The following is a 24,644-nucleotide window of genomic DNA, read 5'->3' as shown; positions in this document are numbered from 1 at the left end:
AGTCCAGGGAGAGAGGTGGACCTCTGGGTAGCTTGCTGGGGAATAAAGCCCCTAGGTGGAGGGCCAAGGGGCACCCTGTGGCCTCTACTGCAAGTCCAGGGAGAGATGTGGACCCCTGGGTAGCTTGCTGTGGTCACAAGCCCATAGGTGGTGGGCCAGGGGGCACCCTGGGGCCTATTCTGCAAGTCCAGGGAGAGAGGTGGACCCCTGGGTAGCTTCCTAGGGTCAGTGGCCCCTAGGTGGAGGGCAGGTTGCCCCCTGGAGCCTATCCTGCAAGTCCAGGGAGAGAGGTGGACCCCTGGGTAGCTTCCTGGGGTAAGAGGCCCCTAGGTGGAGGTTAAGGGGGAACCCTGGGGCCTCTACTGCAAGTCTAGGGAGAGAGGAGGACCCCTGGGTAGCTTGCTGGGGTCTTAGGCCCCTTGGTGGAGGGCCAGTGGGCACCTTGGGGCCTATACTTCAAGTCAAGGGAGAAAGGTGGACCCCTGGGTAGCTTTCTGGGGTCAGAGGCCCCTAGGTGGAGGGCCAGGGGGAACCTTGGGGCCTCTACTGCAAGTCTAGGGAGAGAGGTGGACCCCTGGGTAGCTTGCTGGGGTAAGAGGCCAGTAGTTGGAGGGCCAGGGGGGCACCCTGGGGCCTCTACTGCAAGTCCAGGGCGAGACGTGGACGCCTGGCTAGCTTGCTGGGGACCTAGGCCCCTAGGTGGAGGGGCAGGGGGCACCCTGGGGCCTATATTTCAAGTCAAGGGAGAGAGGTGGACCCCTGGGTAGCTTGCTGGGGTCTTAGGCACTTAGGTGGAGGGCCAGGGGGAACCCTGGGGCCTATACTGCAAGTCCAAGGAGAGAGGTGGAACCCTGGGTAGCTTTCTAGGGTCGGAGGCCCCTAGGTGGAGGGCAAGGGGGCACCCTGGGGCCTCTACTGCAAGTCCAGGAAGAGTTGTGGACCCCTGGGTAACTTGCTGGAGTCAGAGGCCCCGAGGTGGAGGGCCAGGAGGTACCCTAGGGACTCTACTGCAAGTCCAGGGAAAGAGGTGGACCCCTGGGTAGCTTGCTGGGGTCAGAGGCAACTGGGTGGAGGGCCAGGGGGCACCCTGGGGCATATCCTGAAAGTCCAGGGAGAGAGGTGGACCCCAGGGGAGCTTTCTTGTGTCAGCTGCCCCTAGGTGGAGGGCCTGGGGGCACCCTGGGGCCTCTACTGCCAGTCCAGGGAGAGAGGTGGACCCCCTGGGTAGCTTGCTGGGGTCTTAGGCCCCTATGTGGAGGGCCAGGGGGAACCCTAGGGCCTATACTGCAAGTCCATGGAGAGATGTGGACCCCTAGGTAGCTTGCTGGGGTCAGAGGCCCCTGGTTGGAGGGCAAGGGGGCACCCTGGGGCCTATACTGCAGGTCCAGGGAGAGAGGTGGACCCCTTGGTAGTTTGGTTGGGTCTTAGGCCCCTAGGTGGAGGCCCAGGGGGCACCCTGGGGCCTATACTGTAAGTCCAGGGAGAGTTGTGGACCCCTGGGTAGCTTTCTGGAGTCAGAGGCCCATGGGTGGAGGGCAAGGGGGCATGCTGGGGCCTATACTGCAAGTCCAGGGAGAGAGGTGGACCCCTGGGTAGCTTGCTGAGGAATAAAGCCCCTAGGTGGAGGGCCAAGGGGTACCCTAGGGCCTCTACTGCAAGTCCAGGGAGAGTTGTGGACCCTTGGGTAACTAGCAGGGGTCAGAGGCCCCTGGGTGGAGGGCAAGGGGGCACCCTGGGGCCTCTACTGCAAGTCCAGGGAGAGATGTGGACCCCTGGGTAGCTTGCTGGGTTAAGAAGCCCATAGGTGGTGGGCCAAGGGGCACCCTGGGGCCTATTCTGCAAGTCCAGGGAGAGAGGTGGACCCCTGGGTAGCTTCTTGGGGTCAGTGGCCCCTAGGTGGAAGGCCAGGGGGAACCCTGGGGCCTCTACTGCAAGTCTAGGGAGAGAGGTGGACCCCTGGGTAGCTTGCTGGGGTCCGAGGCCAATAGGTTGAGGGCCAGGGGGCACCCTGGGGCCTCTACTGCAAGTCCAGGGAGAGAGGTGGACCCCTGGGTAGCTTGCTGGGGTCTTAGGCACTTAGGTGGAGGGCCAGGGGGCACCCTGGGGACTCTACTGCGAATCCAGGGAGAGACGTGGACCCCTGGGGAGCTTGCTGGGGTCAGAGGCCCCTAGGTGGAGGGCCAGGGGGTACCCTAGGGCCCCTACTGCAAGTCCAGGTAGAGAGTTGGTCCCCTGGGTAGCTTGCTGGGGTCAGAGGCAACTAGGTGGAGGGCCAGGGGGCACCCTGGGGCCTATCCTGCAAGTCCAGCGAGAGATGTGGACTCCTGGGTAGTTTGCTTGGCTGAGAGTGGCCTAGGTGGAGGGCCAATGGGCACCCTGGGGCCTCTACTGCAAGTCCAGGGAGAGTTGTGGACCCTTGGGTAACTTGCGGGGGTCAGAGGCCCCTGGGTGGAGGGCAAGGGGGCACCCTGGGGCCTCTACTGCAAGTCCAGGGAGAGATGTGGACCCCTGGGTAGCTTGCTGGGGTCAGAAGCCCATAGGTGGTGGGCCAGGGGGCACCCTAGGGCCTATTCTGCAAGTACAGGGAGAGAGGTGGACCCCTGGGTAGCTTTCTGGGGTCAGTGGCCCCTAGGTGGAGGGCCAGGTTGCCCCCTGCAGCCTATCCTGCAAGTCCAGGGAGAGAGGTGGACCCCTGGGTAGCTTCCTGGAGTAAGAGGCCCCTAGGTGGAGGGTAAGGGGGCACCTTGGGGCCTATCCTGCAGATCCAGGGAGAGAGGTGGACCCCTGGGTAGCTTGCTGGTGTACGAAGCCCCTAGGTGGAAGGCCAGGGGCACCCTGGGGCCTCTACTGCAAGACCAGGGAGGGAGGTGGACCCCTGGGTAGCTTGCTGGGGTCAGAGGCCCAAAGGTGGAGGGCCAGGGGGCACCCTGGGGCCTCTACTGCAAGTCCAGTGAGAGAGGTGGACCCTTGGGTAGCTTGGTGGGGTTAGAGGCCCCTAGGTGGAGGGCCAAAGGAAAACCAGGAGCCTCTACTGCAAGTCCAGGGAGAAAGGTGGACCCCTAAGTAGCTTGCTGGGATCAGAGGCCCCTAGGTGGAGGGCCAGGGGGTACCCTAGGGCCCCTACTGCAAGATCAGGTGAAGAGTTGGTCCCCTGGGTAGCTTGCTGGGGTCAGAGGCAACTAGGTGGAGGGCCAGGGGGCACCCTGGGGCCTATCCTGCAAGTCCAGGGAGAGAGGTGGACCCCTGGGTAGTTTGCTTGGCTGAGAGTGGCCTAGGTGGAGGGCCAATGGGCACCCTGGGGCCTCTACTGCAAGTCCAGGGAGAGTTGTGGACCCTTGGGTAACTTGCGGGGGTCAGAGGCCCCTGGGTGGAGGGCAAGGGGGCACCCTGGGGCCTCTACTGCAAGTCAAGGGAGAGAGGTTGACCCCTGGGTAGCTTGCTGGGGTCAGAAGCCCATTGGTGGAGGGCCAGGGGGTACCCTGGGGCCTCTACTACAAGTCCAGGGAGAAAGCTAGACCCCTGGGTAGCTTGCTGCGGTCAGAGGCCCCTAGGTGGAGGGCCAGGGGGCACCCTGGGGCCTCTCCTGCACGTCTAGGGTAAGAGGTGGTCCCCTGTTTAGCTTACTGGGGTCAGAGGCCCCTAGGTGGAGGGCCAGGGGACACCCTGGGGCCTCTACTACAAGTCCAGGAAGAGAGGTGGACTCCTGGGTAGCTTGCTGGGGTCAGAGACCCCTAAGAGGAGGGCCAAGGGGCTTCCTGGGGCCTCTACTGCAAGTCCAGGGAGAGAGGTGGACCCCCAGGTAGCTTGCTGAGGTCAGAGGCCCCTAAGTGGAGTGCCAAGGAGCACCTTGGGGCCACTACTGCAAGTCCAGAGAGAGAGGTGGACCCCTGGGTAGCTTGCAGTGGTCAGAAGCCCATAGTCGGTGGGCCAGGGGGCTTCCTGGGGCCTATACTGCAAGTCCAGGGAGAGAGGTGGACCCCTGGGTAGCTTTCAGGGGTCAGAAGCCCCTAGGTGGGGGCCAGGGGGCACCCTGGGGCCTATACTGCAAGTCCAGGGAGAGAAGTGGACCCCTGGGTAGCTTGCTGAGGTCTGAAGCCCATAGGTGGAGGGCCTGGGGGTACCCTAGGGCCTCTACTACAAGTCCAGGGAGAGAGGTGGACCCCTGGGTAGCTTGCTGGAGTCAAAGGCCCCTAGGTGGAGGGCCAGGAGGCACCCTGGGGCCTCTACTGCAAGTCCAGCGAGAGTTGTGGACCCATTGGTAGCTTGCTGGGGTCAGAGGCCAAAAGGTGGAGGGCCAGGGGGCACCCTGGGCCCTCTATTGCAAGTCCAGGAAGAGAGGTGGACTCCTGGGTCGCTTTTAGGGGTCAGAGGCCCCTAGGTGGAGGGCCAGGGGGCACCCTGGGGCCTCTCTTGCAGATCCAGGGAGAGAGGTGGACCTCTGGGTAGCTTGCTGGGGTACGAAGCCCATAGGTGGAGGGCCAGGGGACACCCTGGGGCCTCTACTGCAAGTCCAGGGAGAGAGGTGGACCCCTTGGTAGCTTGCTTGTGTCAGAAGCCCTTAAGTGGTGGGCCAGGGGGCACCCTGGGGCCTATACTGCAAGTCCAGGGAGAGAGGTGGACCCCTGGTTAGCTTGCTGGGGTCAAAGGCCCTTAGGTGGAGGGCCAGGGGGCACCATGGGGCCTATCCTGCAAGTCCAGGGAGAGAGGTGGACCCCCTTGTAGCTTGCTGGGGTCAGAGGCCCCTAGGTGGAGGGCCAGGAGGTACCCTAGGGCCCCTACTGCAAGTCCAGGGAGAAAGTTGGACCCCTGGGTAACTTGCTAGGGTTAAAGGCCCAAAGGTGGAGGGCCAGGGGGCACCCTGGGGACTATATTGCCAGTCCAGGGAGAGAGGTTGACCCCTGGGTAGCTTGCTGGCGTTAGAGGCCCCTAGGTGGAGGTCCAAGGGGCACCCTGGGGCCTATCCTGCAAGTCCAGGGAGAGAGGTGGACACTTGGGTAGTTTGCTTGGCTAAGAGTGGCCTAGGTGAAGGGCCAAGGGGCACCCTGGGGCCTCTACTGCAAGTCCAGGGAGAGTTGTGGACCATTGGGTAACTAGCGGGCGTCAGAGGCCCCTGGGTGGAGGGCAAGGGGCCACCCTGGGGCCTCTACTGCAAGTCCAGGGAGAGATGTGGACCCCTGGGTAGCTTGCTGGGGTCAGAAGCCTATAGGTGGTGGGCCAGGGGGCACCCTGGGGTCTATTCTGCAAGTCCAGGGAGAGAGGTGGAACCCTGGGTAGCTTCCTGGGGTCAGTGGCCCCTAGGTGGAGGGTAAGGGGGCATCATGGGGCCTATACTGCAAGTCCAGGGAAAGAGGTGGACCCCTGGGTAGCTTGCTAGGGTCAGAGGCCCCTAGGTGGAGGGTAAGGGGGCATCATGGGGCCTATACTGCAAGTCCAGGGAAAGAGGTGGACCCCTGGGTAGCTTGCTAGGGTCAGAGGCCCCTAGGTGGAGGGTAAGGGGGCATTATGGGGCCTATACTGCAAGTCCAGGGAAAGAGGTGGACCCCTGGGTAGCTTGCTAGGGTCAGAGGCCCCTAAGTGGAGGGCCAGGGGGATCCCTGGGGCCTCTACTGCAAGTCCAGGGAGAGTTGTGGACCCCTGGGTAGCTTTCTGGGGTCAGAGGCCCCTAGGTGGAGGGCAAGGGGGCACCCTGGGGCCTCTACTGCAAGTCCAGGAAGAGTTGTGGACCCCCTGGGTAGCTTGCTGGGGTCTTAGGCCCCTATGTGGAGGGCCAGGGGGCACCCTAGGGCCTATACTGCAAGTCCATAGAGAGATGTGGACCCCTAGGTAGCTTGCTGGGGTCAGAGGCCCATGGGTGAAGGGAAAGGGGGCATGCTGGGGCCTATACTGCAAGTCCAGGGAGAGAGGTGGACCTCTGGGTAGCTTGCTGGGGAATGAAGCCCCTAGGTGGAGGGCAAGGGGGCACCCTGGGGCCTCTACTGCAAGTCCAGGAAGAGTTGTGGACCCCCTGGGTAGCTTGCTGGGGTCTTAGGCCCCTATGTGGAGGGCCAGGGGGCACCCTAGGGCCTATACTGCAAGTCCATAGAGAGATGTGGACCCCTGGGTAGCTTGCTGGGGTCAGAGGCCCATGGGTGGAGGGCAAGGGGGCATGCTGGGGCCTCTACTGCAAGTCCAGGGAGAGATGTAGACCCCTGGGTAGCTTGCTGGGGTCACAAGCCCATAGGTGGTGGGCCAGGGGGCACCCTGGGGCCTATTCTGCAAGTCCAGGGAGAGAGGTGGACCCCTGGGTAGCTTCCTAGGGTCAGTGGCCCCTGGGTGGAGGGCCAGGTTGCCCCCTGGAGCCTATCCTGCAAGTCCAGGGAGAGAGGTGGACCCCTGGATAGATTCCTGGTGTAAGAGGCCCCTAGGTGGAGGGTAAGGGGGCACCATGGGGCCTGTACTGCAAGTCCAGGGAGAGAGGTGGACCCCTGGGTAGCTTGCTAGGGTCAGAGGCCCCTAGGTGGAGGGTCAGGGGGACCCTGGGGCCTCTACTGCAAGTCTAGGGAGAGAGGTGGACCCCTGGGTAGCTTGCTGGGGTCAGAGGCCAGTAGGTGGAGGGCCAGGGGGCACCCTGGGGCCTCTACTGCAAGTCCAGGGAGAGACGTGGACCCCTGGGTAGCTTGCTGGGGCAGAAGTCCCTTAGGTGGAGGGCCAGGAGGAACCTTGGGGCCTCTACTGCAAGTCTAGGGAGAGAAGTGGACCCCGGGGTAGCTTTCTGGGGTCAGAGGCCAGTAGGTGGAGGGCCAGGGGGATCCCTGGGGCCTCTACTGCAAGTCCAGGGAGAGTTGTGGACCCCTGGGTAGCTTTCTGGGGTCAGAGGCCCCTAGGTGGAGGGCAAGGGGGCACCCTTGGGCCTCTACTGCAAGTCCAGGGAGAGTTGTGGACCCCTGGGTAACTTGCTGGGGTCAGAGGCCCCTAGGTGGAGGGCCAGGAGGTACCCTAGGGCCTCTACTGCAAGTCCAGGGAGAGAGGTGGACCCCTGGGTAGATTCCTGGGGTAAGAGGCCCCTAGGTGGAGGGTAAGGGGGCACCATGGGGCCTGTACTGCAAGTCCAGGGAGAAAGGTGGACCCCTGGGTAGCTTGCTAGGGTCAGAGGAACCTAGGTGGAGGGTCAGGGGGAACCCTGGGGCCTCTACTGCAAGTCTAGGGAGAGAGGTGGACCCCTGGGTAGCTTGCTGGGGTCAGAGGCCAGTAGGTGGAGGGCCAGGGGGCACCCTGGGGCATATCCTGCAAGTCCAGGGAGAGAGGTGGACCCCAGGGGAGCTTTCTTGTGTCAGCCGCCCCTAGGTGGAGGGCCTGGGGGCACCCTGGGGCCTCTACTGCCAGTCCAGGGAGAGAGGTGGACCCCCTGGGTAGCTTGCTGGGGTCTTAGGCCCCTAGGTGGAGGGCCAGGGGCACATTAGGGCCTATACTGCAAGTCCATGGAGAGATGTGGACCCCTGGGTAGCTTGCTGGGGTTAGAGGCCCCTAGGTGCAGGGCAAGTGGGGCACCCTGGGGCCTCTACTGCAAGTCCAGGGAGACTTGTGAACCCCTGGGTAGCTTGCTGGGGTCTTAGGTCCCTAGGTGGAGGGCCAGGGGGCACCCTGGGGCCTATACTGCAAGTCCAAGGAGAGATGTGGACCCCTATGTAGCTTGCTGGGGTCAGAGGCCCCTAGGTGGAAGGCCAGGGGGCACCCTGGGGCCTCTACTGCAAGTCCAGGGAGAGTTGTGGACCCCTGGGTAGCTTGCTGGGGTCAGAGGCCCATGGGTGGAGGGCAAGGGGGCACGCTGGGGCCTATACTGCAAGTCCAGGGTGAGAGGTGGACCCCTGGGTAGCTTGCTGGGGAATAAAGCCCCTAGGTGGAGGGCCAAGGGGTACCCTAGGGACTCTACTTCAAGTTCAGGGAGAGAGGTGAACCCCTGGGTAGATTCCTGGGGTCAGTGGCCCCTAGGTGGAGGGCCAGGTTGCCCCCTGGAGCCTATCCTGCAAGTCCAGGGAAAGAGGTGGACCCCTGGGTAGCTTGCTGGGGTAAGAGGCCCCTAGGTGGAAGGTAAGGGGGCACCTTGGAGCCTATACTGCAAGTCTAGGGAGAGAGGTGGACCCCTGGGTAGCTTGCTAGGGTCAGAGGCACCTAGGTGGAGGGTCAAGGGGAACCCTAGGGCCTCTACTGCAAGTCCAGGGAGAGACGTGGACCCCTGGGTAGCTTGCTGGAGCAGAAGTCCCCTAGGTGGAGGGCCAGGGGGCACCCTGGGGCCTATACTTTAACTCAAGGGAGAGAGGTGAACCCCTGGGTAGCTTGCTGGGGTCTTAGGCACTTAAGTGGAGGGCCAGGGGGAACCCTGGGGCCTATACTGCAAGTCCAGGGAGAGAGGTGGAACCCTGGGTAGCTTTCTAGGGTCAGAGGCCCCTATGTGGAGGGCCAGGGGGATCCCTGGGGCCTCTACTGCAAGTCCAGGGAGAGTTGTGGACCCCTGGGTAGCTTTCTGGGGTCGGAGGCCCCTAGGTGGAGGGCAAGGGGGCACCCTGGGGCCTCTACTGCAAGTCCAGGAAGAGTTGTGGACCCTTGGGTAACTTGCTGGAGTCAGAGGCCCCGAGGTGGAGGGCCAGGAGGTACCCTAGGGACTCTACTGCAAGTCCAGGGAGAGAGGTGGACCCCAGGGTAGCTTGCTGAGGTCAGAGGCAACTAGGTGGAGGGCCAGGGGGCACCCTGGGGCATATCCTGAAAGTCCAGGGAGAGAGGTGGAACCCAGGGGAGCTTTCTTGTGTCAGCTGCCCCTAGGTGGAGGGCCTGGGGGCACCCTGGGGCCTCTACTGCCAGTCCAGGGAGAGAGGTGGACCCCCTGGGTAGCTTGCTGGGGTCTTAGGCCCCTATGTGGAGGGCCACGGGGAACCCTAGGGCCTATACTGCAAGTCCATGGAGAGATGTGGACCCCTGGGTAGCTTGCTGGGGTCAGAGGCCCCCAGGTGCAGGGCAAAGGGGCACCCTGTGGCCTCTTCTGCAAGTCCAGGGAGAGTTGTGGACCCCTGGGTAGCTTGCTGGGGTCAGAGGCCCCTGGGTGGAGGGCAAGGGGGCACCCTGGGGCCTATACTGCAGGTCCAGGGAGAGAGGTGGACCCCTTGGTAGTTTGGTGGGGTCTTAGGCCCCTAGGTGGAGGCCCAGGGGGCACCCTGGGGCATATACTGCAAGTCCAGGGAGAGTTGTGGACCCCTGGGTAGCTTTCTGGGGTCAGAGGCCCATGGGTGGAGGGCAAGGGGGCATGCTGGGGCCTATACTGCAAGTCCAGGGAGAGAGGTGGACCCCTGGGTAGCTTGCTGGGGAATAAAGTCCATAGGTGGAGGGCCAAGGGGTACCCTAGGGCCTCTACTGCAAGTCCAGGGAGAGTTGTGGACCCTTGGGTAACTAGCGGGGGTCAGAGGCCCCTGGGTGGAGGGCAAGGGGGCACCCTGGGGCCTCTACTGCAAGTCCAGGGAGAGATGTGGACCCCTGGGTAGCTTGCTGGGTTCAGAAGCCCATAGGTGGTGGGCCAAGGGGCACCCTGGGGCCTATTCTGCAAGTCCAGGGAGAGAGGTGGACCCCTGGGTAGCTTGCTGGGGTCTTAGGCACTTAGGTGGAGGGCCAGGGGGCACCCTGGGGAATCTACTGCGAATCCAGGGAGAGACGTGGACCCCTGGGTGGCTTGCTGGGGTCAGAGGCCCCTAGGTGGAGGGCCAGGGGGTACCCTAGGGCGCCTACTGCAAGTCCAGGTAGAGAGTTGGTCCCCTGGGTAGCTTGCTGGGGTCAGAGGCAACTAGGTGGAGGGCCAGGGGGCACCCTGGGGCCTATCCTGCAAGTCCAGGGAGAGTTGTGGACCCTTGGGTAACTTGCTTGGCTGAGAGTGGCTTAGGTGGAGGGCCAATGGGCACCCTAGGGCCTCTACTGCAAGTCCAGGGAGAGTTGTGGACCCTTGGGTAACTTGCGGGGGTCAGAGGCCCCTGGGTGGAGGGCAAGGGGGAACGCTGGGGACTCTACCGCAAGTCCAGGGAGAGATGTGGACCCCTGGGTAGCTTGCTGGGGTCAGAGGCCCCTAGGTGGAGAGCCAGGGGGCACCCTGGGACCTCTACTGCAAGTCCAGAGAGAGTGGTGGTCCCCTGGGCAGCTTGCTGGGTTCAGAAGCAACTAGGTGGAAGGCCAGGGGGCACCCTGGGGCCTCTGATGCAAGTCCAGGGAGAGAGGTGGACCCCTGGGTAGATTTCTGAGGTCTTAGGCCCCTATGTGGTGGGCAAGGGGGCACCCTGGGGCCTCTTCTGCAAGTCCAGGGAGAGAGGTGGACCAATGGGTAGCTTGCTGGGTTAAGAAGGCCCTAGGTGGAGAGCCAGGGGGCACCCTGGGGACTCTACTGCAAGTCCAGGGAAAGACGTAGACCCTGGGTAGCTTGCTGGGGTCTTAGGCCCCTAGGTAGAGGGCCAAGTTGCACCCTGGGGCCTATGCTTCAAGTCCAGGGAGAGAGGTGGACCCCTGGGTAGCTTGCTGGGGTCAGAGGCAACTAGGTGGAGGGCCAAGGGGCACCCTCTGGATTATCCTGCAAGTCCAGGGAGAGAGGTGGACCCCTGGGTAGCTTGCTGGGGTCAGAGGCCCCAGGGTGAAGGGCCAGGGGGCACCCTGGGGTCTCGTCTGCAATTCTAGGTGGAGAGGTGGACTCCTGGGTAGCTTGCTGGGGTCAGAGGCCCCTAGGTGGAGGGCCATGGAGCACCCTGGGGACTCTACTGCAAGTCCAGGGAGAGAGGTGGACCACTGGGTAGCTTGCTGGGGTAAGAAGGCCCTAGGTGGAGAGCCAGGGGGCACCCTGGGGACTCTACTGCAAGTCCAGGGAAAGACGTAGACCCTGGGTAGCTTGCTGGGGTCAGAGGCCCCTAGGTGGAGGGCCAGGGGGCACCGTGGGGCCTATCCTGCAAGTCCAGGGAGAGAGGTGGACCGCTGGGTAGCTTGCTGGGGTCAGAGGTCCCTAGGTGGAGGGACAGGGGGCACCTTGGGGCCTCTACTGCAAGTCCAGGGAGGGTTGTGGACCCCTTGGTAGCTTGCTGGTGTCAGAGGCCCAAAGGTGGAGGGCCAAGGGGCACCCTGGGGCCTATAATGCCAGTCCAGGGAGAGAAGTTGACCCCTGGGTAGCTTGCTGGGGTCTTAGGCCCTTAGGTGGAGGATCCAAGGGGCACCCTGGGGCCTATACTGCAAGTCCAGGGAGAGATTTGGACACCTGGGTGGCTTGCTGGGGTCAGAGGCCCCTATGTGGTGGGTAAGGGGGCACCCTGGGGCCACTACTGCAAGTCAAGGGAGAGAGGTTGACCCCTGGGTAGCTTGCTGCGGTCAGAGGCCCCTAGGTGGAGGGCCAGGGGGCACCCTGGGGCCTCTCCTGCACATCTAGGGAAAGAGGTGGTCCCCTGTTTAGCTTGCTGGGGTCAGAGGCCCCAAGGTGGAGGGCCAGGGGGCACCCTGGGGCCTCTACTACAAATCCAGGAAGAGAGGTGGACTCCTGGGTGACTTGCTGGGGTCAGAGACCCCTAGGAGGAGGGTCAAGGGGCTTCCTGGGGCCTCTACTGCAAGTCCAGGGAGAGAGGTGGACCCCCAGGTAGCTTGCTGAGGTCAGAGGCCCCTAAGTGGAGTGCCAAGGAGCACCTTGGGGCGACTACTGCAAGCTCAGGGAGAGAGGTGGACCCCTGGGTAGCTTGCTGGGGTCAGAAGCCCATAGTCGGTGGGCCAGGGGGCTTCCTGGGGCCTATACTGCAAGTCCAGGGAGAGAGGTGGACCCCTGGGTAGCTTTCAGGGGTCAGAAGCCCCTAGGTGGGGGCCAGGGGGCACCCTGGGGCCTATACTGCCAGTCCAGGGAGAGAAGTGGACCCCTGGGTAGCTTGCTGAGCTCTGAAGCCCATAGGTGGAGGGCCTGGGGGTACCCTAGGGCCTCTACTACAAGTCCAGGGAGAGAGGTGGACCCCTGGGTAGCTTGCTGGGGTCAGAGGCAACTAGCATGAGGGCCAAGAGGCACCCTGGGGAAAATCCTGCAAGTCCAGGGAGAGAGGTGGACCCCTGGGGAGCTTTCTTATGTCAGAGGCCCCTAGGTGGAGGGCCAGGGGGCACCCTGGGGCCTGTACTGCCAGACCAGGGAGAGAGATGGACCCCCTGGGTAGCTTGCTGTGGTCTTAGGCCCCTAGGTGGAGGGCCAGGGGGCACCCTGGGGCCTATACTGCACATCCATGGAGAGATGTGGACCTCTGAGTAGCTTGCTGGGGTCAGAGGCCCCTAGGTGCAGGGCAAGGGGGCACCCTTGGGCCTTTACTGCAAGTCCAGGGGGAGTTGTGGACCCCTGGGTAGCTTGCTGGGGTCAGAGGCCCCTGGGTGGAGGGCCAGGGGGTACCCTGGGGCCTATACTGCAAGTCCAGGAAGAGAGTTGAACCCCTGGGTAGCTTGCTGGGGTCTTAGGCACTTAGGTGGAGGGCCAGGGGGAACCCTGGGGCCTATACTGCAAGTCCAGGGAGAGAGGTGGAACCCTGGGTGGCTTGCTAGGGTCAGAGGCCCCTAGGTGGAGGGCCAGGGGATCCCTGGGGCCTCTACTGCAAGTCCAGAGAGAGTTGTGGACCCCTGGGTAGCTTTCTGGGGTCAGAGGCCCCTAGGTGAAGGGCAAGGGGCACCCTGGGGCCTCTACTGCAAGTCCAGGAAGAGTTGTGGACCCCTGGGTAACTTGCTGGAGTCAGAGGCCCCGAAGTGGAGGTCCAGGAGGTACCCTAGGGACTCTACTGCAAGTCCAGTGAGAGAGGTGGACCCCTGGGTAGCTTGCTGGGGTCAGAGGCAACTAGGTGGAGGGTCAGGGGGCACCCTGGGGCATATCCTGAAAGTCCAGGGAGAGAGGTGGACCCCTGGGGAGCTTTCTTGTGTCAGCTGCCCCTAGGTGGAGGGCCTGGGGGCACCCTGGGGCCTCTACTGCCAGTCCAGGGAGAGAGGTGGACCCCCTGGGTAGCTTGCTGGGGTCTTAGGCCCCTATGTGGAGGGCCAGGGGGCACCCTAGGGCCTATACTGCAAGTCCATGGAGAGATGTGGACCCCTGGGTAGCTTGCTGGGGTCAGAGGCCCCCAGATGCAGGGCAAAGGGGCACCCTTGGGCCTCTACTGCCAGTCCAGGGAGAGAGGTGGACCCCCTGGGTAGCTTGCTGGGGTCGGAGGCCCATGAGTGGAGGGCAAGGGGGCATGCTGGGGCCTATACTGCAAGTCCAGGGAGAGAGGTGGACCCCTGGGTAGCTTGCTGGGGAATAAAACCCCTAGGTGGAGGACCAAGGGGTACCCTAGGGCATCTACTGCAAGTCCAGGGAGAGTTGTGGACCCTTGGGTAACTAGCGGGGGTCAGAGGCCCCTGGGTGGAGGGCAAGGGGGCACACTGGTGCCTCTACTGCAAGTCCAGGGAGAGATGTGGAACCCTGGGTAGCTTGCTGGGTTCAGAAGCCCATAGGTGGTGGGCCAGGGGGCACCCTGGGGCCTATTCTGCAAGTCCAGGGAGAGAGGTGGACCCCTGGGTAGCTTCCTGGGGTCACTGGCCCCTACGTGGAGGGCCCGGTTGCCCCCTCGAGCCTATCCTGCAAGACCAGGGAGAGAGGTGGACCCCTGGGTAGCTTCCTGGGGTAAGAGGCTCCTAGGTGGAGGGTAAGGGGGCACCCTGGGGCCTCTACTGCAAGTCCAGGGAGAGAAGTGGACCCCTGGGTAACTTGCTGGGGCAGAAGTACCCTAGGTGGAGGGCCAGGAGGAACCTTGGGGCCTCTACTGCAAGTCTAGGGAGAGAGGTGAACCCCTGGGTAGCTTGCTGGGGACCTAGGCCCCTAGGTGGAGGGCCAGGAGGCACCCTGGGGCCTCTACTGCAAGTCCAGGGAGAGTTGTGGACCACTGGGTAGCTTGCTGGGGACCTAGGCCCCTATGTGGAGGGCCAGGGGGATCCCTGGGGCCTCTACTGCAAGTCCAGGGAGAGTTGTGGACCCCTGGGTAGCTTGCTGGGGACCTAGGCCCCTAGGTGGAGGGCCAGGGGGCACCCTGGTGCCTATACTTCAAGTCAAGGGAGAGAGGTGGACCCCTGGGTAGCTTGCTGGGGTCTTAGGCACTTAGTTGGAGGGCCAGGGGGCACCCTGGGGATTATACTGCAAGTCCAGGGAGAGTTGTGGACCCCAGGGTAGCTTGCTGGGGTCTTAGGCCCCTTGGTGGAGGGCCAGTGGGCACCCTGGGGCATATACTTCAAGTAAAGGGAGAAAGGTGGACCCCTAGGTAGCTTTCTGGGGTCAGAGGCCCCTAGGTGGAGGGCAAGGGGGCACCCTGGGGCCTCTACTGCAAGTCCAGGGAGAGTTGTGGACCCCTGGGTAGCTTGCTGGTGTCAGAGGCCCCTAGGTGAAGGGCCAGGAGGTACCCTAGGTTCTCTAATGCAAGTCCAGGGAGAGAGGTGGACCCCTGGGTAGGTTGCTGGGGTCAGAGGCCCCTAGGTGGAGGGCAAGGGGGCACCCTGGGGCCTAAACTGCTAGTCCAGGAAGAGAGGTGGACCCCTGGGTAGCTTCCTGGGAAAAGAGGCCCCTAGGTGGAGGGTAAGGGTTCACCTTGGGGCCTATACTGCAAGTCCAGGGATAGAGGTGGACCCCTGGGTAGCTTTGTGGGGTCAGCGCCCCTAGCTGGAGGGCCAGGGGGTACCCTAGGGCCTCTACTGCAAGTCCAGGGAGAGAGGTGGACCCCTTGGTAGATTGCTGGGGTCAGAGGACACTAGGCGGAGGGCCAGGGGGCACCCTTGGGCCTCTACTGCAAGTCTAGGGAGAGATGTGGACCCCTGGGTAGCTTGCTGGGGTCAGAGGCCCCTAGGTGGAGGGCCAGCGGGCACCCTGGGGCCTCTACTGCAAGTCCAGGGAGAGAGGTGGACCCCTTGGTAGCTTGCTTGTGTCAGAAGCCCTTAAGTGGTGGGCCAGGGGGCACCCTGGGGCCTATACTGCAAGTCCAGGGAAAGAGGTGGACCCCTGTTTAGCTTGCTGGGGTCAAAGGCCCTTAGGTGGAGAGCCAGGGGGCACCATGGGGCCTATCCTGCAAGTCCAGGAAGAGAGGTGGACCCCTGGGTAGCTTGCTGGGGTCAGAGGCCCCTAGGTGGAGGGCCAGGAGGTACCCTAGGGCCCCTACTGCAAGTCCAGGGTTGAGAGTTGGACCCCTGGGTAGCTTGCTTGGGTTAAAGGCCCAAAGGTGGAGGGCCAGGGAGCACCCTGGGGCCTATATTGCCAGTCCAGGGAGAGAGGTTGACCCCTGGGTAGCATGCTGGCTTTAGAGGCCCCTAGGTGGAGGTCCAAGGGGCACCCTGGGGCCTATCCTGCAAGTCCAGGGAGAGAGGTGGACACTTGGGTAGTTTGCTCTGCTGAGAGTGGCCTAGGTGAAGGGGCACCCTGGGGCCTCTACTGCAAGTCCAGGGAGAGTTGTGGACCCTTGGGTAACTAGAGGGGGTCAAAGGCCCCTGGGTGGAGAGCAAGGGGGATCCCTGGGGCCTCTACTGCAAGTCCAGGGAGAGATGTGGACCACTGAGTAGCTTGCTGGGGTCAAAAGCCCATAGGTGGTGGGCCAGGGGGCACCCTGGGGCCTATTCTGCAAGTCCAGGGAGAGAGGTGGAACCCTGGGTAGCTTCCTGGGGTCAGTGGCCCCTAGGTGGAGGGCCAGGTTGCCCCCTGGAGCCTATCCTGCAAGTCCAGGGAGAGAGGTGGACCCCTTGGTAGCTTCCTGGGGTAAGAGGCCCCTAGGTGGAGGGTAAGGGGGCATCATGGGGCCTATACTGCAAGTCCAGGGAAAGAGGTGGACCCCTGGGTAGCTTGCTAGGGTTAGAGACCCCTAGGTGGAGGGTCAGGGGGAACCCTGGGGCCTCTACTGCAAGTCCAGGGAGAGTTGTGGACCCCTGGGTAGCTTTCTGGGGTCAGAGGCCCCTAGGTGGAGGGCAAGGGGGCACCCTGGGGCCTCTACTGCAAGTCCAGGAAGAGTTGTGGACCCCCTGGGTAGCTTGCTGGGGTCTTAGGCCCCTATGTGGAGGGCCAGGGGGCACCCTAGGGCCTATACTGCAAGTCCATGGAGAGATGTGGACCCCTGGGTAGCTTGCTTGGGTCAGAGGCCCATGGGTGGAGGGCAAAGGGGCATGCTGGGGCCTATACTGCAAGTCCAGGGAGAGAGGTGGACCTCTGGGTAGCTTGCTGGGGAATAAAGCCCCTAGGTGGAGGGCCAAGGGGCACCCTGGGGCCTCTACTGCAAGTCCAGGGAGAGATGTGGACCCCTGGGTAGCTGGCTGGGGTCACAGGCCCATAGGTGGTGGGCCAGGGGGCACCCTGGGGCCTATTCTGCAAGTCCAGGGAGAGAGGTGGACCCCTGGGTAGCTTCCTAGGGTAAGAGGCCCCTAGGTGGAGGGTAAGGGGGCACCATGGGGCCTGTACTGCAAGTCCAGGGAGAGAGGTGGACCCCTGGGTAGCTTGCTAGGATCAGAGGCCCCTAGGTGGAGGGTCAGGGGGAACCCTGGGGCCTCTACTGCAAGTCTAGGGAGAGAGGTGGACCCCTGGGTAGCTTGCTGGGGCAGAAGTCACTTAGGTGGAGGGCCAGGAGGAACCTTGGGGCCTCTACTGCAAGTCTAGGGAGAGAGGTGGACCCCGGGGTAGCTTGCTGGGGTCAGAGGCCAGTAGGTGGAGGGCCAGGGGGATCCCTGGGGCCTCTACTGCAAGTCCAGGGAGAGTTGTGGACCCCTGGGTAGCTTGCTGGGGTCTTAGGCCCCTTGGTGGAGGGCCAGTGGGCACCTTGGGGCCTATACTTCAAGTCAAGGGAGAAAGGTGGACCCCTGGGTAGCTTTCTGGGGTCAGAGGCCCCTAGGTGGAGGGCCAGGGGGAACCTTGGGGCCTCTACTGCAAGTCTAGGGAGAGAGGTGGACCCCTGGGTAGCTTGCTGGGGTTAGAGGCCAGTAGTTGGAGGGCCAGGGGACACCCTGGGGCCTCTACTGCAAGTCCAGGGCGAGATGTGGACCCCTGGCTAGCTTGCTGGGGACCTAGGCCCCTAGGTGGAGGGGCAGGGGGCACCCTGGGGCCTATACTTCAAGTCAAGGGAGACAGGTGGACCCCTGGGTAGCTTGCTGGGGTCTTAGGCACTTAGGTGGAGGGCCAGGGGGCACCCTGGGGCCTTTACTGCAAGTCCAGGGAGAGAGGTGGAACCCTGGGTAGCTTGCTAGGGTCAGAGGCCCCTAGGTGGAGGGCCAGGGGGATCCCTGGGGCCTCTACTGCAAGTCCAGGGAGAGTTGTGGACCCCTGGGTAGCTTCCTGGGGTAAGAGGCCCCTAGGTGGAGGGTAAGGGGGCACCATAGGGCCTGTACTGCAAGTCCAGGGAGAGAGGTGGACCCCTGGGTAGCTTGCTAGGATCAGAGGCCCCTAGGTGGAGGGTCAGGGGGAACCCTGGGGCCTCTACTGCAAGTCTAGGGAGAGAGATGGACCCCTGGGTAGCTTGCTGGGGTCAGAGGCCAGTAGGTGGAGGGCCAGGGGGCACCCTGGGGCCTCTACTGCAAATCAAGGGAGAGACGTGGACCCCTGGGTAGCTTGCTGGGGCAGAAGTCCCTTAGGTGGAGGGCCAGGAGAAACCTTGGGGCCTCTACTGCAAGTCCAGGGAGAGTTGTGGACCCCTGGGTAGCTTGCTGGGGTCTTAGGCCCCTTGGTGGAGGGCCAGTGGGCACCTTGGGGCCTATACTTCAACTCAAGGGAGAATGGTGGACCCCTGGGTAGCTTTCTGGGGTCAGAGGCCCCTAGGTGTAGGACCAGGGGGAACCTTGGGGCCTCTACTGCAAGTCCAGGAAGAGTTGTGGAGCCCTGGGTAGCTTGCTGGGGTCAGAGGCCCATGGGTGGAGGGCAAGGGGGCACGCTGGGGCCTATACTGCAAGTCCAGGGAGAGAGGTGGACCCCTGGGTAGCTTGCTGGGGAATAAAGCCCCTAGGTGGAGGGTATAGGGGTACCCTAGGGACTCTACTTCAAGGTCAGGGAGAGATGTGGACCCCTGGGTAGCTAGCTGGGGTCAGAGGCCCTTAGGTGGAGGGCCAGGGGGCACCCTGGGGCCTCTAGTGCAAGTCCAGGGATAATTGTGGACCATTTGGTAGATTCCTAGGGTCTGAGGACATTAGGTGGAGGGCCAGGGGGCACCCTTGGGCCTCTATCGCAAGTCTAGGGAGAGTTGTGGACCCCTGGGTAGCTTGCTGGGGTCAGAAGCTCATAGGTGGTGGGCCAGGGGGCACCCTGGGGCCTATTCTGCAAGTCCAGGGAGAGAGGTGAACCCCTGGGTAGCTTCCTGGGGTCAGTGGCCCCTAGGTGGAGGGCCAGGTTGCCCCCTGGAGCCTATCCTGCAAGTCCAGGGAGAGAGGTGGACCCCTGGGTAGCTTCCTGGGGTAAGAGGCCCCTAGGTGGAGGGTAAGGGGGCACCATGGGGCCTATACTGCAAGTCCAGGGAGAGAGGTGGACCCCTGGGTAGCTTGCTAGGGTCAGAGGCCCCTAGGTGGAGGGTCAAGGGGAACCCTGGGGCCTCTACTGCAAGTCCAGGGAGAGTTGTTGACCCCTGGGTAGCTTTCTGGGGTCAGAGGCCCCTAGGTGGAGGGTAAGGGGGCACCCTGGGGTCTATACTGCAAGTCCAGGAAGAGTTGTGGACCCCTGGGTAGCTTGCTGGGGTCTTAGGCCCCTATGTGGAGGGCCAGGGGGCACCCTAGGGCCTACACTGCAAGTCCATGGAGAGATGTGGACCCCTGGGTAGCTTGATGGGGTCAGAGGCCCATGGGTGGAGGGCAAGGGGGCATGCTGGGGCATATACTGCAAGTCCAGGGAGAGAGGTGGACCTCTGGGTAGCTTGCTGGGGAATAAAGCCCCTAGGTGGAGGGCCAAGGGGCACCCTGTGGCCTCTACTGCAAGTCCAGGGAGAGATGTGGACCCCTGGGTAGCTTGCTGTGGTCACAAGCCCATAGGTGGTGGGCCAGGGGGCACCCTGGGGCCTATTCTGCAAGTCCAGGGAGAGAGGTGGACCCCTGGGTAGCTTCCTAGGGTCAGTGGCCCCTAGGTGGAGGGCAGGTTGCCCCCTGGAGCCTATCCTGCAAGTCCAGGGAGAGAGGTGGACCCCTGGGTAGCTTCCTGGGGTAAGAGGCCCCTAGGTGGAGGTTAAGGGGGAACCCTGGGGCCTCTACTGCAAGTCTAGGGAGAGAGGAGGACCCCTGGGTAGCTTGCTGGGGTCTTAGGCCCCTTGGTGGAGGGCCAGTGGGCACCTTGGGGCCTATACTTCAAGTCAAGGGAGAAAGGTGGACCCCTGGGTAGCTTTCTGGGGTCAGAGGCCCCTAGGTGGAGGGCCAGGGGGAACCTTGGGGCCTCTACTGCAAGTCTAGGGAGAGAGGTGGACCCCTGGGTAGCTTGCTGGGGTAAGAGGCCAGTAGTTGGAGGGCCAGGGGGGCACCCTGGGGCCTCTACTGCAAGTCCAGGGCGAGACGTGGACGCCTGGCTAGCTTGCTGGGGACCTAGGCCCCTAGGTGGAGGGGCAGGGGGCACCCTGGGGCCTATATTTCAAGTCAAGGGAGAGAGGTGGACCCCTGGGTAGCTTGCTGGGGTCTTAGGCACTTAGGTGGAGGGCCAGGGGGAACCCTGGGGCCTATACTGCAAGTCCAAGGAGAGAGGTGGAACCCTGGGTAGCTTTCTAGGGTCGGAGGCCCCTAGGTGGAGGGCAAGGGGGCACCCTGGGGCCTCTACTGCAAGTCCAGGAAGAGTTGTGGACCCCTGGGTAACTTGCTGGAGTCAGAGGCCCCGAGGTGGAGGGCCAGGAGGTACCCTAGGGACTCTACTGCAAGTCCAGGGAAAGAGGTGGACCCCTGGGTAGCTTGCTGGGGTCAGAGGCAACTGGGTGGAGGGCCAGGGGGCACCCTGGGGCATATCCTGAAAGTCCAGGGAGAGAGGTGGACCCCAGGGGAGCTTTCTTGTGTCAGCTGCCCCTAGGTGGAGGGCCTGGGGGCACCCTGGGGCCTCTACTGCCAGTCCAGGGAGAGAGGTGGACCCCCTGGGTAGCTTGCTGGGGTCTTAGGCCCCTATGTGGAGGGCCAGGGGGAACCCTAGGGCCTATACTGCAAGTCCATGGAGAGATGTGGACCCCTAGGTAGCTTGCTGGGGTCAGAGGCCCCTGGTTGGAGGGCAAGGGGGCACCCTGGGGCCTATACTGCAGGTCCAGGGAGAGAGGTGGACCCCTTGGTAGTTTGGTTGGGTCTTAGGCCCCTAGGTGGAGGCCCAGGGGGCACCCTGGGGCCTATACTGTAAGTCCAGGGAGAGTTGTGGACCCCTGGGTAGCTTTCTGGAGTCAGAGGCCCATGGGTGGAGGGCAAGGGGGCATGCTGGGGCCTATACTGCAAGTCCAGGGAGAGAGGTGGACCCCTGGGTAGCTTGCTGAGGAATAAAGCCCCTAGGTGGAGGGCCAAGGGGTACCCTAGGGCCTCTACTGCAAGTCCAGGGAGAGTTGTGGACCCTTGGGTAACTAGCAGGGGTCAGAGGCCCCTGGGTGGAGGGCAAGGGGGCACCCTGGGGCCTCTACTGCAAGTCCAGGGAGAGATGTGGACCCCTGGGTAGCTTGCTGGGTTAAGAAGCCCATAGGTGGTGGGCCAAGGGGCACCCTGGGGCCTATTCTGCAAGTCCAGGGAGAGAGGTGGACCCCTGGGTAGCTTCTTGGGGTCAGTGGCCCCTAGGTGGAAGGCCAGGGGGAACCCTGGGGCCTCTACTGCAAGTCTAGGGAGAGAGGTGGACCCCTGGGTAGCTTGCTGGGGTCCGAGGCCAATAGGTTGAGGGCCAGGGGGCACCCTGGGGCCTCTACTGCAAGTCCAGGGAGAGAGGTGGACCCCTGGGTAGCTTGCTGGGGTCTTAGGCACTTAGGTGGAGGGCCAGGGGGCACCCTGGGGACTCTACTGCGAATCCAGGGAGAGACGTGGACCCCTGGGGAGCTTGCTGGGGTCAGAGGCCCCTAGGTGGAGGGCCAGGGGGTACCCTAGGGCCCCTACTGCAAGTCCAGGTAGAGAGTTGGTCCCCTGGGTAGCTTGCTGGGGTCAGAGGCAACTAGGTGGAGGGCCAGGGGGCACCCTGGGGCCTATCCTGCAAGTCCAGCGAGAGATGTGGACTCCTGGGTAGTTTGCTTGGCTGAGAGTGGCCTAGGTGGAGGGCCAATGGGCACCCTGGGGCCTCTACTGCAAGTCCAGGGAGAGTTGTGGACCCTTGGGTAACTTGCGGGGGTCAGAGGCCCCTGGGTGGAGGGCAAGGGGGCACCCTGGGGCCTCTACTGCAAGTCCAGGGAGAGATGTGGACCCCTGGGTAGCTTGCTGGGGTCAGAAGCCCATAGGTGGTGGGCCAGGGGGCACCCTAGGGCCTATTCTGCAAGTACAGGGAGAGAGGTGGACCCCTGGGTAGCTTTCTGGGGTCAGTGGCCCCTAGGTGGAGGGCCAGGTTGCCCCCTGCAGCCTATCCTGCAAGTCCAGGGAGAGAGGTGGACCCCTGGGTAGCTTCCTGGAGTAAGAGGCCCCTAGGTGGAGGGTAAGGGGGCACCTTGGGGCCTATCCTGCAGATCCAGGGAGAGAGGTGGACCCCTGGGTAGCTTGCTGGTGTACGAAGCCCCTAGGTGGAAGGCCAGGGGCACCCTGGGGCCTCTACTGCAAGACCAGGGAGGGAGGTGGACCCCTGGGTAGCTTGCTGGGGTCAGAGGCCCAAAGGTGGAGGGCCAGGGGGCACCCTGGGGCCTCTACTGCAAGTCCAGTGAGAGAGGTGGACCCTTGGGTAGCTTGGTGGGGTTAGAGGCCCCTAGGTGGAGGGCCAAAGGAAAACCAGGAGCCTCTACTGCAAGTCCAGGGAGAAAGGTGGACCCCTAAGTAGCTTGCTGGGATCAGAGGCCCCTAGGTGGAGGGCCAGGGGGTACCCTAGGGCCCCTACTGCAAGATCAGGTGAAGAGTTGGTCCCCTGGGTAGCTTGCTGGGGTCAGAGGCAACTAGGTGGAGGGCCAGGGGGCACCCTGGGGCCTATCCTGCAAGTCCAGGGAGAGAGGTGGACCCCTGGGTAGTTTGCTTGGCTGAGAGTGGCCTAGGTGGAGGGCCAATGGGCACCCTGGGGCCTCTACTGCAAGTCCAGGGAGAGTTGTGGACCCTTGGGTAACTTGCGGGGGTCAGAGGCCCCTGGGTGGAGGGCAAGGGGGCACCCTGGGGCCTCTACTGCAAGTCAAGGGAGAGAGGTTGACCCCTGGGTAGCTTGCTGGGGTCAGAAGCCCATTGGTGGAGGGCCAGGGGGTACCCTGGGGCCTCTACTACAAGTCCAGGGAGAAAGCTAGACCCCTGGGTAGCTTGCTGCGGTCAGAGGCCCCTAGGTGGAGGGCCAGGGGGCACCCTGGGGCCTCTCCTGCACGTCTAGGGTAAGAGGTGGTCCCCTGTTTAGCTTACTGGGGTCAGAGGCCCCTAGGTGGAGGGCCAGGGGACACCCTGGGGCCTCTACTACAAGTCCAGGAAGAGAGGTGGACTCCTGGGTAGCTTGCTGGGGTCAGAGACCCCTAAGAGGAGGGCCAAGGGGCTTCCTGGGGCCTCTACTGCAAGTCCAGGGAGAGAGGTGGACCCCCAGGTAGCTTGCTGAGGTCAGAGGCCCCTAAGTGGAGTGCCAAGGAGCACCTTGGGGCCACTACTGCAAGTCCAGAGAGAGAGGTGGACCCCTGGGTAGCTTGCAGTGGTCAGAAGCCCATAGTCGGTGGGCCAGGGGGCTTCCTGGGGCCTATACTGCAAGTCCAGGGAGAGAGGTGGACCCCTGGGTAGCTTTCAGGGGTCAGAAGCCCCTAGGTGGGGGCCAGGGGGCACCCTGGGGCCTATACTGCAAGTCCAGGGAGAGAAGTGGACCCCTGGGTAGCTTGCTGAGGTCTGAAGCCCATAGGTGGAGGGCCTGGGGGTACCCTAGGGCCTCTACTACAAGTCCAGGGAGAGAGGTGGACCCCTGGGTAGCTTGCTGGAGTCAAAGGCCCCTAGGTGGAGGGCCAGGAGGCACCCTGGGGCCTCTACTGCAAGTCCAGCGAGAGTTGTGGACCCATTGGTAGCTTGCTGGGGTCAGAGGCCAAAAGGTGGAGGGCCAGGGGGCACCCTGGGCCCTCTATTGCAAGTCCAGGAAGAGAGGTGGACTCCTGGGTCGCTTTTAGGGGTCAGAGGCCCCTAGGTGGAGGGCCAGGGGGCACCCTGGGGCCTCTCTTGCAGATCCAGGGAGAGAGGTGGACCTCTGGGTAGCTTGCTGGGGTACGAAGCCCATAGGTGGAGGGCCAGGGGACACCCTGGGGCCTCTACTGCAAGTCCAGGGAGAGAGGTGGACCCCTTGGTAGCTTGCTTGTGTCAGAAGCCCTTAAGTGGTGGGCCAGGGGGCACCCTGGGGCCTATACTGCAAGTCCAGGGAGAGAGGTGGACCCCTGGTTAGCTTGCTGGGGTCAAAGGCCCTTAGGTGGAGGGCCAGGGGGCACCATGGGGCCTATCCTGCAAGTCCAGGGAGAGAGGTGGACCCCCTTGTAGCTTGCTGGGGTCAGAGGCCCCTAGGTGGAGGGCCAGGAGGTACCCTAGGGCCCCTACTGCAAGTCCAGGGAGAAAGTTGGACCCCTGGGTAACTTGCTAGGGTTAAAGGCCCAAAGGTGGAGGGCCAGGGGGCACCCTGGGGACTATATTGCCAGTCCAGGGAGAGAGGTTGACCCCTGGGTAGCTTGCTGGCGTTAGAGGCCCCTAGGTGGAGGTCCAAGGGGCACCCTGGGGCCTATCCTGCAAGTCCAGGGAGAGAGGTGGACACTTGGGTAGTTTGCTTGGCTAAGAGTGGCCTAGGTGAAGGGCCAAGGGGCACCCTGGGGCCTCTACTGCAAGTCCAGGGAGAGTTGTGGACCATTGGGTAACTAGCGGGCGTCAGAGGCCCCTGGGTGGAGGGCAAGGGGCCACCCTGGGGCCTCTACTGCAAGTCCAGGGAGAGATGTGGACCCCTGGGTAGCTTGCTGGGGTCAGAAGCCTATAGGTGGTGGGCCAGGGGGCACCCTGGGGTCTATTCTGCAAGTCCAGGGAGAGAGGTGGAACCCTGGGTAGCTTCCTGGGGTCAGTGGCCCCTAGGTGGAGGGTAAGGGGGCATCATGGGGCCTATACTGCAAGTCCAGGGAAAGAGGTGGACCCCTGGGTAGCTTGCTAGGGTCAGAGGCCCCTAGGTGGAGGGTAAGGGGGCATCATGGGGCCTATACTGCAAGTCCAGGGAAAGAGGTGGACCCCTGGGTAGCTTGCTAGGGTCAGAGGCCCCTAGGTGGAGGGTAAGGGGGCATTATGGGGCCTATACTGCAAGTCCAGGGAAAGAGGTGGACCCCTGGGTAGCTTGCTAGGGTCAGAGGCCCCTAAGTGGAGGGCCAGGGGGATCCCTGGGGCCTCTACTGCAAGTCCAGGGAGAGTTGTGGACCCCTGGGTAGCTTTCTGGGGTCAGAGGCCCCTAGGTGGAGGGCAAGGGGGCACCCTGGGGCCTCTACTGCAAGTCCAGGAAGAGTTGTGGACCCCCTGGGTAGCTTGCTGGGGTCTTAGGCCCCTATGTGGAGGGCCAGGGGGCACCCTAGGGCCTA

Source organism: Danio rerio, chromosome 24, assembly GCF_049306965.1.
Source record: "Danio rerio strain Tuebingen ecotype United States chromosome 24, GRCz12tu, whole genome shotgun sequence".
In the NCBI taxonomy this organism is placed as follows: domain Eukaryota; kingdom Metazoa; phylum Chordata; class Actinopteri; order Cypriniformes; family Danionidae; genus Danio; species Danio rerio.
Note: the sequence above shows the minus strand (reverse complement) of the source record.